General features: G+C 34.7%; 1 pseudogene; it reads left to right on the top strand.

Annotated features, from left to right (window-relative positions):
- Nucleotides 1-8,175: 8,175 nt before the first annotated feature.
- Nucleotides 8,176-16,557, top strand: LOC145788901 (septum-promoting GTP-binding protein 1-like; annotated as a pseudogene).
- The last annotated feature ends 599 nt before the right edge of the window (nucleotides 16,558-17,156 follow it).

The raw sequence follows: 17,156 nt of genomic DNA, 5'->3' as shown, positions 1-17,156 counted from the left end.
ATTCATACACTAATAATAACAATCAACTACTATGCAACAGTAGGCAGTAAAAATGAAAACAATGACATTCAAATTAGATGAATTTAATATTCCAATCATAACTATCATAGAAGTTCTGGGCAAAATTTATATTCCACAAATATTACACGGAAACCAAAGAAACCTAGACATTGTAACCAAAGCAATTCACAGTGACATGTTGGGAATTAAAAACTAATTGACCTTAGATATTTTATTACTATGGGGCTAACGCAACAACATGCAGATTCATATATTATTATGGTAATTTACCTTCACATGCTACAAAACCCAAGAACTCACACACTGGTTTCTGAAACAGTGCAACGGACATGATGTTCTATATTAAAAACCTAACATAAGCAAATATAATGTAATACTTAACCTATTACATATAGGAATTTATTTATCTAATTCATGGGAAACATTGTGATTTTGTTTTAAGATTGTTATAAAAATTGTGAAATCAAATAGAATACACAAATCCATATTTTATAATTGAAATTATAGGATAAAACAACATGGTAGGAATAACAATGAGAAGAAGAGAAATACATAATAAAATAATATATCTAAAGTAAGCAAACTGAAGCCTGCACTAGATAGTTTCCTTAAAACAGATTCGTCGCCTCATTGGTTGGATGTTAGAGATTGTTCGACGTCTGTCTCCCAAGATACGACGGTTGGACCGGCTACAGCAATGCACCTACTGAGTAGCTTCGGCCAACAGAACTATGGCAGCAATCTCTTACTAAGAAGAATATTAAAGTAGCATCGGCAACCAGAACTATGGCAGCACTCTCTCACTAGGAAGAATATAAAATTGGAGGAAAACTTTTGAAGACAGGAAAAGCAGATTTTTTGGTGGTGAAAATTGAAGGAGAGTGCTTCCTTTTATAGACATGGAGGGAGGGAGGAAAAGCCTCCTGCCATCAAGGCCCATCACAAATGCAAAAATGAATTCTGTATTAACTTGCAAAACTGATGGATTAATCCATCATCGATATAGAGGAGTTACACACATTTTATACACGTGTAATGTGTATAATTCTGCAACCCACAACACTGGCTTTGTCCAAAAAAATTAAAATGGGTGGGCCAAGCCCAACCCCCACACTCAATCCAGTCCAGCAAACCTCAAGCCTAAGCCCTAAGATCCAAGATCCACGGACCACGGATCAAGGACCCGGACCGGTTTCAGGCGGCACATGTGGAAATTTTTGCATAACCAACTTGGACCATAGTTTTGGCCCAAGGACATTCTTGAAGCATCTATAACTCCCTTCCATCGAAAAATTTGGATGCCCCAAAGGGCTCACACCCTTAGGTAAAAAATGGGGTTTAAAAACCCATCAATGCTCTCATCTAGAATCAAATGTGGGATAGAAGGTTTCACCTTTCCCAACACCTCTACCATGAGGCCAACTTAATGAGTCAATTTCTCATTCAAATCTTAATGATTTTTTGTCATTCTTTTCGTAGTGTAAAGATCTCATTATAAAGAATTTAAACCCATTTCAACCCACCTCAATAGAGGATTAAAACCCACTTTAATTTCACATTAAATTCACCGAAAAACCATTATTTTCCAACACATAGTAAATCCCAAATATCCAGAGTCAAGTTGCAAACCGTGTGTCCATTAGGTCCATAAGTTTTAATCAATAAGTAATTCCATTATATATGGGATTTGCCAAATTACAATAATAAAGTATTTTAATTCCAGCATTGACCCAATGTTGGTATCTACTTAATTCTCGTTTGTCAATTATATATTTTAGTCAAAAAGTCACTATGAGTTATCACATCACTTTCTTTATTTTTCTACAGACCTTTTTATAAAAAGTTAAAAAATTACAAAAATAGGATGTTACCAAACGAGACCTTAGTAATCATACTATTCTAATTCTTATTTTTATACCTTACGAATATGATATGAAGCTCTTGAACCATATGATTCCATTAAACAATCATTGGAATAACATACTTCCTGAAAACGTGTGAGATGTATTTATATGGTTGGTTAATTTTTTGGAAAGAAAAACCAAATTCCAATCAAGGACGTTGGAAGCTATCATAATATTATACTAATTAAAAATAGAATACTTTATAATAAATGATGACCACATGTCTTGATGAGGTTAAGCCACATTTTCCCCAATCATTTGGTGGAATACAAACCTCTTCGGCTTGTTTTGTCCACACCTATCAAGATTCTCTCATTATTCAGTTAATTTAATCAAGCAGCTAAGGGATTAATAAAATTTCACTAGATGATATTTACACACCACTATTATTTGCACTTCACTAAAAAAAATTAATGATTCAAATTCATATCATAGATAAGATTTCACGTTCCTCAAATATGATATTGTGTAATGTAAAAATAGAGTTTGTACATATAAAATTGTTAGGAGTTCAATCTGAGCAATCCAAATCCAAATCCAATTCAAAAAAAAAAAAAAAAAAAAAAAATTAAAACATTGACAATATAATTTTAAATTGAAAATTGTTAAAAATAGTTGTTGGTGTTGAAAAATATATAAAATTATTTTGAAATGTGTAAAACGTATATAAAAGTATTTTAAAATATGTAAAACAAAATATATTGAGATTATAAATATTTTATCGTTTTTTATTTCTTATTAACAACTCTTGAGACTATCATTAGCATGACTCTTTTAAATTTAATCAATTTATAAAATAAAATTTGTCAACTCAAAATTTTGATCGGTATCTAGGCATAACTCTCACAATCCAAACAATTTGTGTAACGCCCTCAAAATAATAACATTAAACCCATCAATATAGACATGAATTGGTAATAAAGATAAACATTCTTCTATTCATCAGAGTAGTTTCTTACAAAAGTATTACATGTTAACAACAAAAGCAAATGCCCTACGGGCTTACAGCTTTCCAAGTTAACACTTGGTTACAACAAAAGAGAGCTAACTCATTTACACATTAAGCCCTTGGCTTGAATATACATGTAATACAACAGACAAATAAAACGACAAAAGTCCGCCTGCCTCTAGCCTCCCAAGCTACTTCCTTGGAGGTGGCATGCTACCTGTACCTAAAAATGATATTCCCATATAGGGTGAGCCACAGCCCAGTAGAAATACACTAAACCAACCATGAACAATGACTAAAAGATTAGCAATTGATAGATGGCCAATACTGATGCATCCACACAAACCACACTTCAGTTAAACGACTTATGAGTCCAAGTTACTTTTCATTTTCTCCTTTTCAAAAGATAAGCATATTAGCTCTATCACCATCACAACAGATATGTATAAGAACTATATCCCACATTCACAGATAAGCATATAAGCTACATCCACATTTCACAATGATAAGCATATAAGTCATATCTTCACTTCTCTAGACAAGCATATGAGCTGTATCTACACTTGTCAAAGATAAGCATATGAGCTCTATCTTCATTTCTCTAGACAAGCATATGAGCTGTGTCTACGGAGTTCATCCCCTATCTCCTCCCAACACTATCCGGTTTAGAGGTACATCCCCCATCTCCTCCTTTACACATAACGTATACAAACACATTGGTTCTATATACCATCATTCAATACATACAGTTAATGTATTCTATCAACTGTCAAATTCCATGACACATTCCATTGATTGGTTTTCGTTTGCCTAATCATCATGCATTGTCTACAACAATCACGACTATCCTCCATCGATAGCCCAAAGCAGTTATTTCTAAACAGAAAATAAATGCACAAAAGGATATTCAATCAACATTTCATTTCGGTGAGTGATAAATAATTCAATTACACCCTTTTTACCCCATACATTCCCAATCTCAACATTCCTATTTCATAACCTCATTTCTCACGATTAATTAACTCAATTAATCAAACAATGTAATTAGGGCATTTTTCATAATTAACATTACAACCCTTAGGGTTCCATTTTCATCAATGATTCAATATTTATTCCATTTCTCTATGCCAAACATGCATCTAGGTTTATTATAAATAAAACCCCAACTTTTGTAAAATTACACAAAAGCCCAAACTTTCACAAAATTACCAAACCAACCCCAACATCTCAAAATACTAAAATTTAAAGACAAAATCCATAGAGAGGAGTAGGATATCCCTACCTCAAATCCGGAGCCCCAAGGGAGAAGATGACAAAACCCAACGTGCTCCAAATCCCGAAATTTTCAGATTAAAATGTAGCCCTCGACGATCAACAACTTTTTTGTAAAGGCCAAAGATGAGCAAATCACTCCTACTAGATCAAAACCTAGAGAGAATGTAGAGTTTTGGAGTGAGAGGCTCAACAATGGTGTTTTTGGAAAAGTAGGAGAGAGAAGAGAAAGTGAAAAAGTGATTTGAAAAGTCAAAACTCGGAACTTAAACCCAGTCGCCACGCTCGAGCGTCCGAACCCCTGCTCGAGCGTCACTCACATACTCCCGCTCGAGCGGCCAAACTCCCGCTCGAGCACCGGATGCACTCTCCCAGCATCTCGACACAACAGGTCCCCGCTCGAGCGCTCGAATCCCCGCTCGAGCGTCACTCACAACCTCCCGCTCGACCGGCCAATCCCCCGCTCGAGCGTCCAACACTGCACAGGAAATACTGGATGGGTGTATTCCCCGCTTGAGCGTCAAACTCCCCGCTCGAGCGGACAGGCCAAAATCTGGGCAACTAGTTTTGGTTTCTAAACTCAACCAACCTGTAACAAACCTGCTCAACGCATCCTATAACTCAAATACAAAGTAAGAAAGGATGTAAACAAGATAATAATCAACTACCCACATCCACGGACACATGTCCGGATCACTATACAACAAGGGTAAATCCGGGATCGCTATAATTTGAATACTACTATTAATACATATATAAATTACAAACACACCCTCTGAAGTTTACTTAAAATACGAATTATTTCCTGTGACTTTTAAAATTACACCCCTGCCCCCTAAGGTTTCTAATTTCATAATAAATAGCCACTTTTATTAACAAATCATCAAATCAATTAACAATTTTTAATGATGTTATAAATATATTTCAATTAATAATTTACGTAATTTTATTATTATATAAGAGAACAGTTAGAAATTTCATTTTTTTAATTAATTCTATTAAATAAAATTTTTTGACAATGGAGTATTTGTAATTTTCCAAACCACCGAGGTAATTTGTATTTTAAACAAACCTCAAGGAGTGCATTTGTAATTTACCCTAATATATAATTATATATAATACTAGCTAATTATTTTTCCCTAGTTGAATTAAATTATGAGTTAATTACCTAAAAGTCCTGTTTACAAATGTTATGATAGCTCAGGTCCTATCTAAGATTTTTTGAACAAAAAATCCATATTTAGTAAAATTGAGAATATTATCAATTTTTCCCAATTTTTAAAATTAAGAACATTATCAATTTTGCATAGTAATGTTCTATATAATTGTTTCACTAATTGATAAAATAAAAAAGAAAAAAACAGAGCATCAGATTAAACATTTTTGCTCTTCTATTTATTGGTTTGATTCAACTATCCAATAAAACTGAGAATATTATTAGGTTTTTTTTTCAGTTTTAAGACTGAGAACATTATCAATTTTTCATTTTTAAAGTTTTTTTTTCAATTTTACACATCAATATTCCATCATCATGCTCCTTTATAGACACAAAATTTTCAATTTTGCACAAGAAAAATAATTCAATTTTTTCAAAAAAAAAAAAATAGTTTTTTTTTTTTTGCACACACACACACACACACACACACATATATATATATATATATATAGATTTTTCAATTTGAAAGTTGATATTTTAAAGTTTTGAAAACTCAAATGAATGTCAAATCACCATGTTCCTTTATAGATAATCATAAATGATAAACAATCATTATTTGAAGAAGAATTCTGACTATTAAAAATTTAATGGGACTTGAAGGTCTAAAAAATCTTAGTTAGCACTTAATGGAATATAAGTTCTTAAATTAGAACTTGTGTGTAAATTATATTGCAGCGACTTGGGCTTTGACAAGTCAGTTAAGGCTAGAGATTTGTTTGGATCAAATTTAGACAAATCTCTGCATGCTTTAGAGTGAAATTGAGTAACCAGACTTCAACCCAATCGAATTTATCCGAGTTTCGGCCTAAAAACTATTTGTCACATCATTAGATAAGTCGTTCGAGCAATAGTAGCCAGAGAAGAAAGCATTTTATGTAATGGGTATATTATGTAAATAAGATAAAGTAGCGGATTCTTTCATTTATTAATTAACATGTGATAGAAATAAAATTCAATAAGTCACTTTGTACTTGGCCCAAAATATTGAGTGTTCGGCCATATCAAATTTTGGCCTCACTTTTTATCACATGTTAATTAATAAGTGGATTTGAAAAGCTGACTGTAGCACTCGTGTCCTTTAAAACGTTTTGGGAAGTGCATTTGAATCCTTTATTTTATTTTAGGAATCTTCGGTGTGGTTGTACCTTAGTTTTGGGGGAGTACAAATTGATTTAAACTTGTTGGGATTGCTCGTTCACATTTGTTTACATTGAAAAGTTGTTTGGAAACTTAAAATTTTGTTCTAGGGTTGACACCGGTTTTGGAGGTGTTGACACCATCTTTTTGTTGTTGGTCACAAGGGTCGACACCAATCTGGGAAGTGTCTACCCTTTGTTTCTGAAATTTGCTTGCTAGAAATTGGGGTAGACACCAGTCTGAGAAGTGTCTACCCTTTTGTTTATGAAGTTTGCTTGCTAGAAATTGGGGTAGACACCAGTCTAGGAAGTGTCTACCCTTTTATTTCTGAAGTTTGCTTGCTGGAAATTAGGATAGACACCAGTCTGGGAGAGGGTCGACCCTCTTGCATGCTGTCAAACATAAGCTTCTTCATAGGGTCGACCCCTGTGTTGAAAGGGTCGACCCCTGCAGTTTTTTTTTTTTTCAGATTTCAGTCCGATTTTGGCTCAACTTTTTGGGGATTTTGACTTGGTCTTTTGGGTTGACTTTGAGACTTTATTTCTTGTTGACCTAGTACTATAAATAGGTCCCTCACCTAACATTTTCTTTACTTTTTCCTCTCTTTTTCCTTCCCCAAGCCGTGAAACCCATTTACCCTCTCCAAAATCACTTTTTGCTCAAAGATCCTTAGATCTACTCACTTGGAGGCATCTCCTCGCCTAGTTCCTTTGAGAAAGATTGTAGATCTCGTCAAGAGCTTCACTTTTATCTAAGTAAAAGTTGGTTTCGTCAACTTTGGAGTTACAACCTTTTGCTCATCTCCTCTTCTAAGCTTGAGGTAGGGACATTCTTGAGTCATATATACAAGTTTTGCTATTTGATGATGGTTTTAAGAGTTTTCTTCTAGTTCCTTGTTGATTTCAATCTTGTGTTTCAAAAATGTAGAGTGTTTTAAATGTGGGTTGTTCCTCAACTCTTTTATAAATCCTAGCGGGTTTTCCTTTGAGTTATACATATATTTATATAAGTTTTTATTTGATTTTGTAACTCTCCTTGAAAATTTTGAAAATGGGTTTGGTGGCTCAAGAGGTTCGTGATTTTATAAAACAAACTCTATCTTGTGTTCATTTAGAGATTTTCTTGAAATTTTGGACAACTTGAGTTGGGATTAAAGTGTAGGATGAAATTTTATAAAAGAGGTGAACAATGTTAGGGTTTTTGTGAAAACCTAGAAAATTTGGGACCTTTTGAAAACATGAAAAATCTAGGGAATAACTTCTTTACTTATGCTAAATGGAGGAATTATTTTCTTTAAGTGTTGTTAGATGCATGAAAAATATTTAATTGAGAAATGGTAATTGTTGTACATAATGGATGGTGAGAATGTTGAATGGTGGAGGTTAGTATTTGAGAACCTCATATGTGGCTTGAAAGGATTAAATTGATTCGAAATTGATGTTGTGTATTGAAGACATATGATTGTTGGCATTGTTGTAGAGACTTGGAAATGAGAAATGTTATGAGTTATGGAAAATCACTGCATTGCATATGCATTAAATTATTATTTTTGCATTGTAAAATTTGATTAATGATATTTATTTCATGAAAGAAAGTGATGTGCATTAAGAACTATGGCAATGTGTATGGGGTAAATACGGTGGTAAGTCCGGATAGGGGGTGTAGATGATTTGATAAGTTGGCCTGAGTGTCCTTGGTGAAAGACCAGAAAGCCGCGCGGATAAGTGTCGAGCCTTCCGGTTAATACCGATAAAAATGACAGCTTGGTAGCACTCGTAGAGTCTACTTGCAGACATTAGCCTAGGGATTACCAGTGTCGTATTTACCGCCCCTATTGAATTAATAATGGAAGTTTGAAATTGATGAGATCACATGATGATATTGAGAACATGGTGATTTTGAAGCAATGCATTGAAATGACTATTTTTTTTTTTTTGACTACCCTTGGCATAGCATTGCACTTCATTTACTTTTGTGTTGAGGAAGAAGCATAACTGTATATACTTTGTGAGAATTTCTCTACTGGGCCTTGTGCTCACCCATATGGGTTTTGGTGCAGGTAAAGATGTGGTGATCCCGCCGAACTAAGGGCGTGGATATTTTTTTGTGAAGAGTAGATGACTCTCCCTTTTGTTGTAATTTTTGTAAAGCCCAGGGCTAACATGTATGGGTCCGAGCGACCATTTTGGTGTAACCAGGCTACTGCCTTGGAAGATGTAAGCCCTTAAGGGCATTTTGTTGTTTTGAGAATAGATGCTTCACATGCTATAGATTCATGTGTTTTCTTATCATTGAATGTATATCCGCATGTGGAACTTTTGTAAAGACTCTTTTATTATTTATGCAAAGATGGAAGAATTGTTGTAATTAATGTGGGATTGCAAATTAGTGTGGGTAGTTCATGTTGAATAAATTTCGGGGCGTTACACTGACAATGTTGAATTTGTTTTAAATTTAGCCTACCCAAAAAAACAAGTCAACTGTCCATATAAATCGGCCACCGTATTAGCCAAATAGTGGTTAAAAATATAAAAACAGTGAGTTCCAAAAATACCCCCAAACACACCCACAAAAATATGATACCACAAAGAACCTAGCTTTCCCTTTCCATGACCGCACTGTGCCTGCTGTTTTGAGGCCATCCCACATGACCCTTTTTTTCACTACTTAAGCTTCGCCCAAAAAACAAAAAAAAAATCAAAAATTAAAAAAAAACATGTTACGTGTCACCGTTCGTCGACGAATCCTCCGTCGGGCCTCGAGCCTCCAGCACTGCTTTCACTTTCACTGGAACCAAATCCTGGCTTGCACGCTACGAAAGTCATGTACCTTTAGGCAGCTACCACACATCGCCACCATGTCGTCTCCATCTCTGGTGGCTTCAGAGAGAGTGTTTGAGACCCCCAACATGCCTTGTGAGTGCTGTGAACACAGTAGGGACTCTTCGGACTTGGTTGCGTTGAAGATCAGTCTCTTGGGTGATTCCCAATTGGGAAAACTAGTTTTCTGGCAATAGCTTCTTTTTTTTTTTCTTGGAAATGTTGTTTTATGCTTTCTTGGCAACCAAACATAGCATATTAAAATGTTGTTCTTGCTCTGATTTTTTTTCTTCTTTTTTGTTATTTATTTTTAGACAACGTATGTTGGGGGAGAGAGGTAAGAAGAAGGATTTGAGATATCAAATTCAGGACTAAATTAGATGGATAAAACACTCTGTGTTGGAGGGGCACGTACTGCTTATAGAATCTGGGACGTTGTAGGTATGCATGGTTCCTTCTTTTCATAATAATTTACTAAATAATAAGTCTACAAGTATAGAACTAATCGTAAAGTATACAAATGGAACAATCTGAATAAAATCGTTTCTCTAATGACAAGCCTTGCCATCTGATATTTATTGATTGAAATGGCAATATATGTATCTATATCTACTGATCAATTATAATTTTGAATGGTGTACAAGGAGATGAAACATCCCAGAATCAGATTCCTAGTGCTTGTAAAGACTCGGTAGCAATGTTATTCATGTTTGATCTAACAAGTGGATGTACTTTAAACAGGTAATTTTTCAAAATGCCCAAGGTTTTCACAAATTATGATTATAAAATTGTAGTTATTATTTCCGTATGACTAATAAAGTAAACTCATGAGATTACTACTTAACTCTCTCTGTGTTTGTAGTGTTAAATGATATCAAAAATCAAGGAAATGGAATCAGGTACCCATTCTCTGCTTCACCACCTCATGTGATCTTTTTAGGGAAAATTTCAATTTAGTGTAAATTATAAAAAAAAATAATAATTACAGATAAGTGATAAGTTTTACAAATATTAATAATTACAATTATAATTTTTTTTACAAATCTATAATAACTTTCTAAAAGTACCACTGAGAGGTAATTTCCCCTATCTTTTTACCCAAATCTCTTTGTTTTTAAATATTAATATACTCCCAAAAAGTAATAATCTACAAACTCATGTTCATAAAAAAAATGATGTGACTTCTTATGATCTTTTAATTTCTAATCAAAACATTCATCATTGCCCTCATATTTTAAAATGTCATTTACAATCATTTTAGATATGTTTTCTGTATAAACTTTCTGTTCGAAAATCATTTTTCATTCATAACCTCTCAGTCTTTTGTCTCATTATATTCCTTAATAGATAATCTAGTGGGAATTTTGAGACAATCGTTGGGTTGGGTTGAATTGAATGTGCATTAGTATTACATGATATAGGAAGAATTTGAAGATATATAAATTTCCGAGACATAATTGTATAATTAAAAATGCATCAGATTGGAAAGATATAGAAATTTAAATATAGAGGACCCTTGACCTTGTTTCTAATTTGTATTAACTAAATTTTTTGTAATTGTTGTAGACGGCAATTCCAATACTCATGGGTCATGTTTGATTCACAAGACTAATAGTGAAGATATTAATAATTCCATCAAATTATTGTGGTATTCACTATCCAATTGGATTAGTAGGATAAATTATCCCATTGTCCATTGTTTGATTTGCATTGGATAAGAAAACATATGGAGGTAAAAGAGTCTTTTTATTTTATTTCTCAACTCAAGATATATAATCTCACCCCTACCACATTACTAATAATCCTACAAATTTGTTAGATTAATTATCCATTAGATTAATAATCCTGAAACAAAATTTCAAAACAAACACAGGATTATTGTAATAACCCGACCCTCGTACATGTTCTTTGTTATATTTTCGGATCCTATTTTGTGATTTTTGAATGCTTGCTGTGAAAATTCCATGAGAAATTGAGGCTAAGTAAGTAAACCCATGTTTAAGGATATTCATCTGTTCAACAAGGGAAAATATCTGTTACATCTCTAAGTTAAAAGTAGAAATTGGAAGCCTTAGGGTCTTAATTAACTGAAATTGAGTACATATACATGATCAGCATAATTTTTAAGTAATATTAAGCATGTTTATGAAATTTCAATTTAGGATGATTAAACTGAATGATTTTTGTTTTATTCACCTATGATATGCTTATATATAAGTATATATTCATGTTCATATATGTTGGACTTAGAAGAGTTTCTTCAAGCTATTTCCTAAGAGAGAAAGGATGAGAGAGAGAGTGGAGGTTTGAGAGGAATTCAACAAGAAGAAGGTAGAGAATCTAAGGAGCTCAAGCTTAAGGTAAATCTAATCATTTTCTAAAACCTTTCTCTTAGCTTTGAGTAAGATTTTCCCCTTGGTTATGGTATTTGAAGATGGTAATTGTAACCTTGTGTATGTGTAGAAGTTAACGGGCAAAATACTCTTACTTGGTTGTTTGATTCACTTTGAATTAACCATGGAGAAGTTGTATTTGAGCTTTTAATTTGAATTCAAGCATGTGGATATATGTTTATGGATGTGTAAAGTTAGAATTCTCATGGACATGTGTATGTTGTGAGCCTAAGAATGATGAAATAAATTAAATTGATGTAATTGCCATCATCTTGACATGATTTTGGACCATGTATTATCAAGTAAGAATGCTAATTTGAGCTTTGTAAATATGTGCCAAAAGGCGGGATTTTGCAAGAATTTTCGGACTGTTTTGGGCAGAATCGCCGCACGTGCGGGGGTCATGGCCGCACGTGCGGGAGGTTGTCACGCCCTCAAAAATAAACCCATTATATATACATCATTGACATGCATTATTTAAAGAAAACAATTTATTAATTCATTCATCAGAGTATTACTAATTAGAAGCATTACATGTAACATCGAATAAAATGCCCTACAGGCTTACATCCTTCCAAGCCAACACTTGGATACAAAATATGAGTTCTAACTCAATACAAGAAAAGCCCTAGGCTTGAATGTTTACATGTACTAATTAATAAAGACAATTAACTAAGATAGTCTTCTTCAAAATCCAGAAACCGAACCCTCCCAAGCTAAGTCTTTGGAGGTGGCTTATCACCTGAACCTGAAAATGATGTTCCCATAAAGGGTGAGCCACAGCCCAATAGAAATATACTAAACCACATATAAGCAATGAATAAAGCAATAGCATTCAACAGATGGTTAACCAAGATAATTAATTACTTCATTTTACAGTCTCATGACACTATTGTCTAAGACACGTTTTACTTTCCAATTTTATCAACATGGCTCAGAACCTGGCCAAACTTACAACAGTGAATTATATATATATCATTTTCACATTCTCCCAGTATCAATAACAAATGAGACTCAAGCTCAATTCAAAACACTTCATACTTCCAGATTGATACACATTTTAGTGCTGTATCAATAAAACACTTCTATATAAATAAGCACACATAAAAGTGATGCTAATGGAGTCCATCCCCTATCTCCTCCCAAACAAAATCCGGTTTAGAGGTCCATCCCCTATCTTCCCCTAAACCGTGGAGTACATCCCCTATCTCCTCCCACACAAAACAATGTATGCATATGCAATGCTCAATCAATACATGTATTTTCTGTATCAATGCAATAGTCAAAATTAATGACTTAACCAATGTGATTAGTTTCAGTTATTCCTAATCCACATGCAATGTCTACAACAATCACGACTATCCTCCACCGATAGCCCAAAACAGTTATTTCTAAACTGAAAATAACCATGTCAACAATTCAATAGACAAATGATTCAAATGATCCAACTACGCCATTTAATCAATGATTTCCCCAATTCCATGAATTAATTATACAAATTAATTTAATAATAAAACTAGGGTTTTTCCCCAAAATTTACCAAAATATCCCCAACATGTTAAAATACCAAAACTTAGAACAAAACCTATAAAATGGAGTAGGAAATCCCTACCTTGAAGAAAAATAACTCAAATGGTGAAGACAGAGATGAGTGCCCAAATACCAATGTGCTCCAAATCGCCAAATGCTCAGATTAAATGAAAGCCCTCGACTCCCTCTATATATTTAATAAAGCAACTAGGGTAGAAACACCCTCTAAATAGATCAAATCTAAGAAAGAAGGTGAGTAGGGAGAAGGAGAAGTCGGACCTAGGGTTTGGAATCAAAAGAAGATGAAAAAGACTGATCAAAACCCGCTGCTGTGTATATAAACTGGACAGGCTCGCTCGAGCGAAGACTTGGTCGCTCGAGCGACCAGACACAAGAAACTACGCTCGAGCCAAGGAAGCCTTGCTCGAGCCAGCAACCCAAAAGCTCGCTCGAGCGAAAGAAAACTCGATCGAGCGAAGAACTCAAACCCTCAGGTCTGAACCCAGACACACGCTCGAGCGAAGGAACTATAGCTCGAGCGAAGGATGAACTAACTCGCTCGAGCGAAGAAAAGCTCGCTCAAGCCAAGAATGCAAAGCTACAGGTCCATACAGGACGCCATCTCTCACTCGAGCGACCAAACCCCAGCTCGAGCGAAGAACCAAAACGACATCTCGCTCGAGCGACCAACTCCTCGCTCGAGCGAAACACCAAAAACCTGGACAGCAACACTTGGTTTCTAAACCCAACCAACCTGAAACAAACCTGCCCAACACATCCTATAATTCCAAAAGAGAAAATAAAGGACAACAACAACAATTATACAATGACAGAATCTACGGAACCTAAGTCCGGATACAATAATCAAATGGGAAAAGACCGGGGTCGCTATAGAGGTGCTGCCGCACGTGCGTGAAATAGTGAAAAACGGGGGCTTGGCCACTGTCTAAAAGGCACGTGCGGGACTTTTTGTCGCACGTGCGGGGCTCACAGCCGCACGTGCGGCCCATGCTGAAAAATATGGATCGCTCCGTTTTGCGTGTAGAACCCTCTAATGTTGTCGGAATATATATTTGATGCCTTTTAATATGTATTAATTCCTTCGAAATAAAACGAAACAGAAAGTAATCTGATATGGAAAGGAAACTAAATTGTAAAGGTTGAATGTGTGCAGGGCACACTCCGGGAGGAACAAGCGCATCATCGCAACACTGTGAGTAGTAGTATCATAATCTACTTTACATAAGGCTAATGATTTTCATTAGCATTACGTTTACGCAACTATGTTAATGTTTCAAGTATATATGTTAATTGTATGTTAATGTTCAAATATGTTCCAAGTATGTAAAGAAAGAAATAGGAAAGATAAAATACCTTCCTTCTATAAGACTCTGGGCCTACGACCATTCAATGTAAGTTGTTATGATATGAAACAAAGTGCTACACGGAACTAAGTGCTACGATGTGAGCCACCTCTAGAATCCGTGTGAGACACCTCTTGAGTTCGCATAAGTATATTCAAGGGCTTAGTGCCAAATTATCCATGGGCGTAACGCCATTCTGTTTAAGGGCCTTGTGCCATCATGTTTAAGGGCGTTATGCCACCATGTTCAAGGGCTTCAAGCCATTATGATTTAAGCATGTGATATGTTAAGCTGTTATGTTCAAGACTGGGCCTAAGGCCGTTATAAGATGAATACAGAATCAGGCTAACTTTGTAATCTTTGCACTTCCATATGTATTGATATATGTCATGTTTCAAGTTGAGCAGTGTTTCATTTATGTATTACTATTCACTAAGCCCGGCTCACTCTCTGTTATGTCTGTTTTTGTAGGCAACCAACCAGGTGGTCAATCGTAACCCATGACGCCCGGTTTCTTTTGTCAACCTTCATGTATCTAGGCACTCACGAGGCCACTTATTTTGTGAAGTTTGTTAAGATAATTGGCTATCCTTCCAAGGTTGAATGTATATAACTTCAACATTTTTTTTTTGTTACATGCCCGATTATAGGGCTGGGTCTGTATATGAGTTTGTGTATAAATACTACTAAGGAATATTTTTGGACTTTATCGGTCTATTATGGTGCATGTGATATATGAGATCCTGGCATATTAGAAATAGCTCAATGGAGTTTGTTTAGCTTATTATTCTTTTAATATTTTACGCTTCCGATAAGGCCCCATATGCTATATACACCAGGTTATATGCCTCTGTCTGAATGGGTCATGCCCGAACTTTTAGGGGCAAGTTTGGGGTGTGACAATTATTGAGCCCATGGATTAATAATCCCAATCTCATGCTCTAAATTCGACGATTTTGTACAATTACCGATAGATGTTCAGTGGACAATTGCAAGTCAGGTAATATATTTGATCTCTTCTGATCATGCAACAATATGCATATAACCGATTCAGATACATAATATATATGACTAAATTAACTATCACTAAAATCTTATCCATTTACTATTATCCTGTCTCAAAATGTGGACCAAGCTGGTGAGACTCATGGATCAATTAACTGAGAAATTTGTTGTAATTAATTTTCACATGATAGAAGAAAAAACAGAATTAAAAGCAGAATGATTGAAGAAAAAAAAAGGGAGAGAAAACAGGTACATTAGGGCATGCATGATTTACTGGGTCATATCCATTTAATGATTTCTAGTTGGAAAAAATACAAATCAAATTTGATTATTCTTCTTTTGAGTATATTCATAGAAAGGGATTGAAGGGACACTGACATCATAGTCAATTCTTCAGTAAGAAACATCTTTTTGACTCTTGGAACACACTGATTAAGTCACAAACATGGCCTGTTCGGTATTGTTTTCAAAAATATTTAATTTCGTGTTTTTAGAAACAAAAATAATGAAAAGTTTCAAAAACAATTTTCATTTTCAATTTTGTGTAGAAACAATTTTCAAAAATTCATGAAACAGTTTATAAGTGTTTCCAGAAACTGATATGTTTCCAAAAAATAATTTTCAAAAGAAAACACAAGATTTCAATATCAATTCCCAAAAAAACAAGTGATACCAAACCTTTCCAATAATATATTTTGAGAAGAACAGCGGTTCGTTGTTCCCACCTAAACCCTAAATCCAATATCATAAACTATTTATCATGTGTGCATTGTTGTTAACAGGCAAGAGCATATGCAAGGGCCCTGAATGCAACACTTTTCTTTCCAAGTGCAACCTACAACATAAATGTGAACAAGATCTTCAAGTTCATCAAGGCAAAGTTGTTCAACCTACCATGGGCTCCTGAGCGAAACCTCACAATCGGAGAACCCATCATCGATTTCTAGTTGTTGCTTGGGATTAAACCTATTTGGTTTGTAAGTAGAGTAGGAAATTTCTGGATCCTACGTAAGAAGATTGAAATCAACCGGTTCACTGGGTTTGTATTAATTGTCTATTCCCAGTGAATATTCAGAGTTGTTTCAATTGAATATAATGAAGAGGATGATACAGGCCCAGGAGCCCACATCTCCATGTAAGAATAACTCTATTTCATTCAACCTATTACTGAGCTCAATAAGCTTATATATATTATGAAAATAAAGCTACTTGAGTTCTAGTTATCAGCTCAATCGAAACTCGTTTGAGATCGACTTGAAAGGTAAACAAGCCAAGCTTGAACATATTTTGGAAGCTTGTTAAGTTTTTAAATCAAGTTTGAATAACCTACTACTTAGCTCGACTCAACTCATTTACAACCCTATATGTGTTTCAGTTTAGGACATGATGCATCTTCTGAAAATAAGTAGGCCTATAAAAGACACACCGACTTGTTGGGGGAGAAAATGTAAGTAAACTAGAGGGAATTTGAATGGTCACAAGTGCTGCGTATCAAAGGAATAATTAAAAGTGTCATCAATTGCCTAGTTTATTCAGAACAAGCTTT

Source organism: Camellia sinensis, chromosome 7 (genome assembly GCF_055761805.1).
Source record: "Camellia sinensis isolate YWXY chromosome 7, ASM5576180v1, whole genome shotgun sequence".
Lineage (NCBI taxonomy): Eukaryota > Viridiplantae > Streptophyta > Magnoliopsida > Ericales > Theaceae > Camellia > Camellia sinensis.
This window is presented reverse-complemented; position numbering and strand designations above follow the sequence as displayed.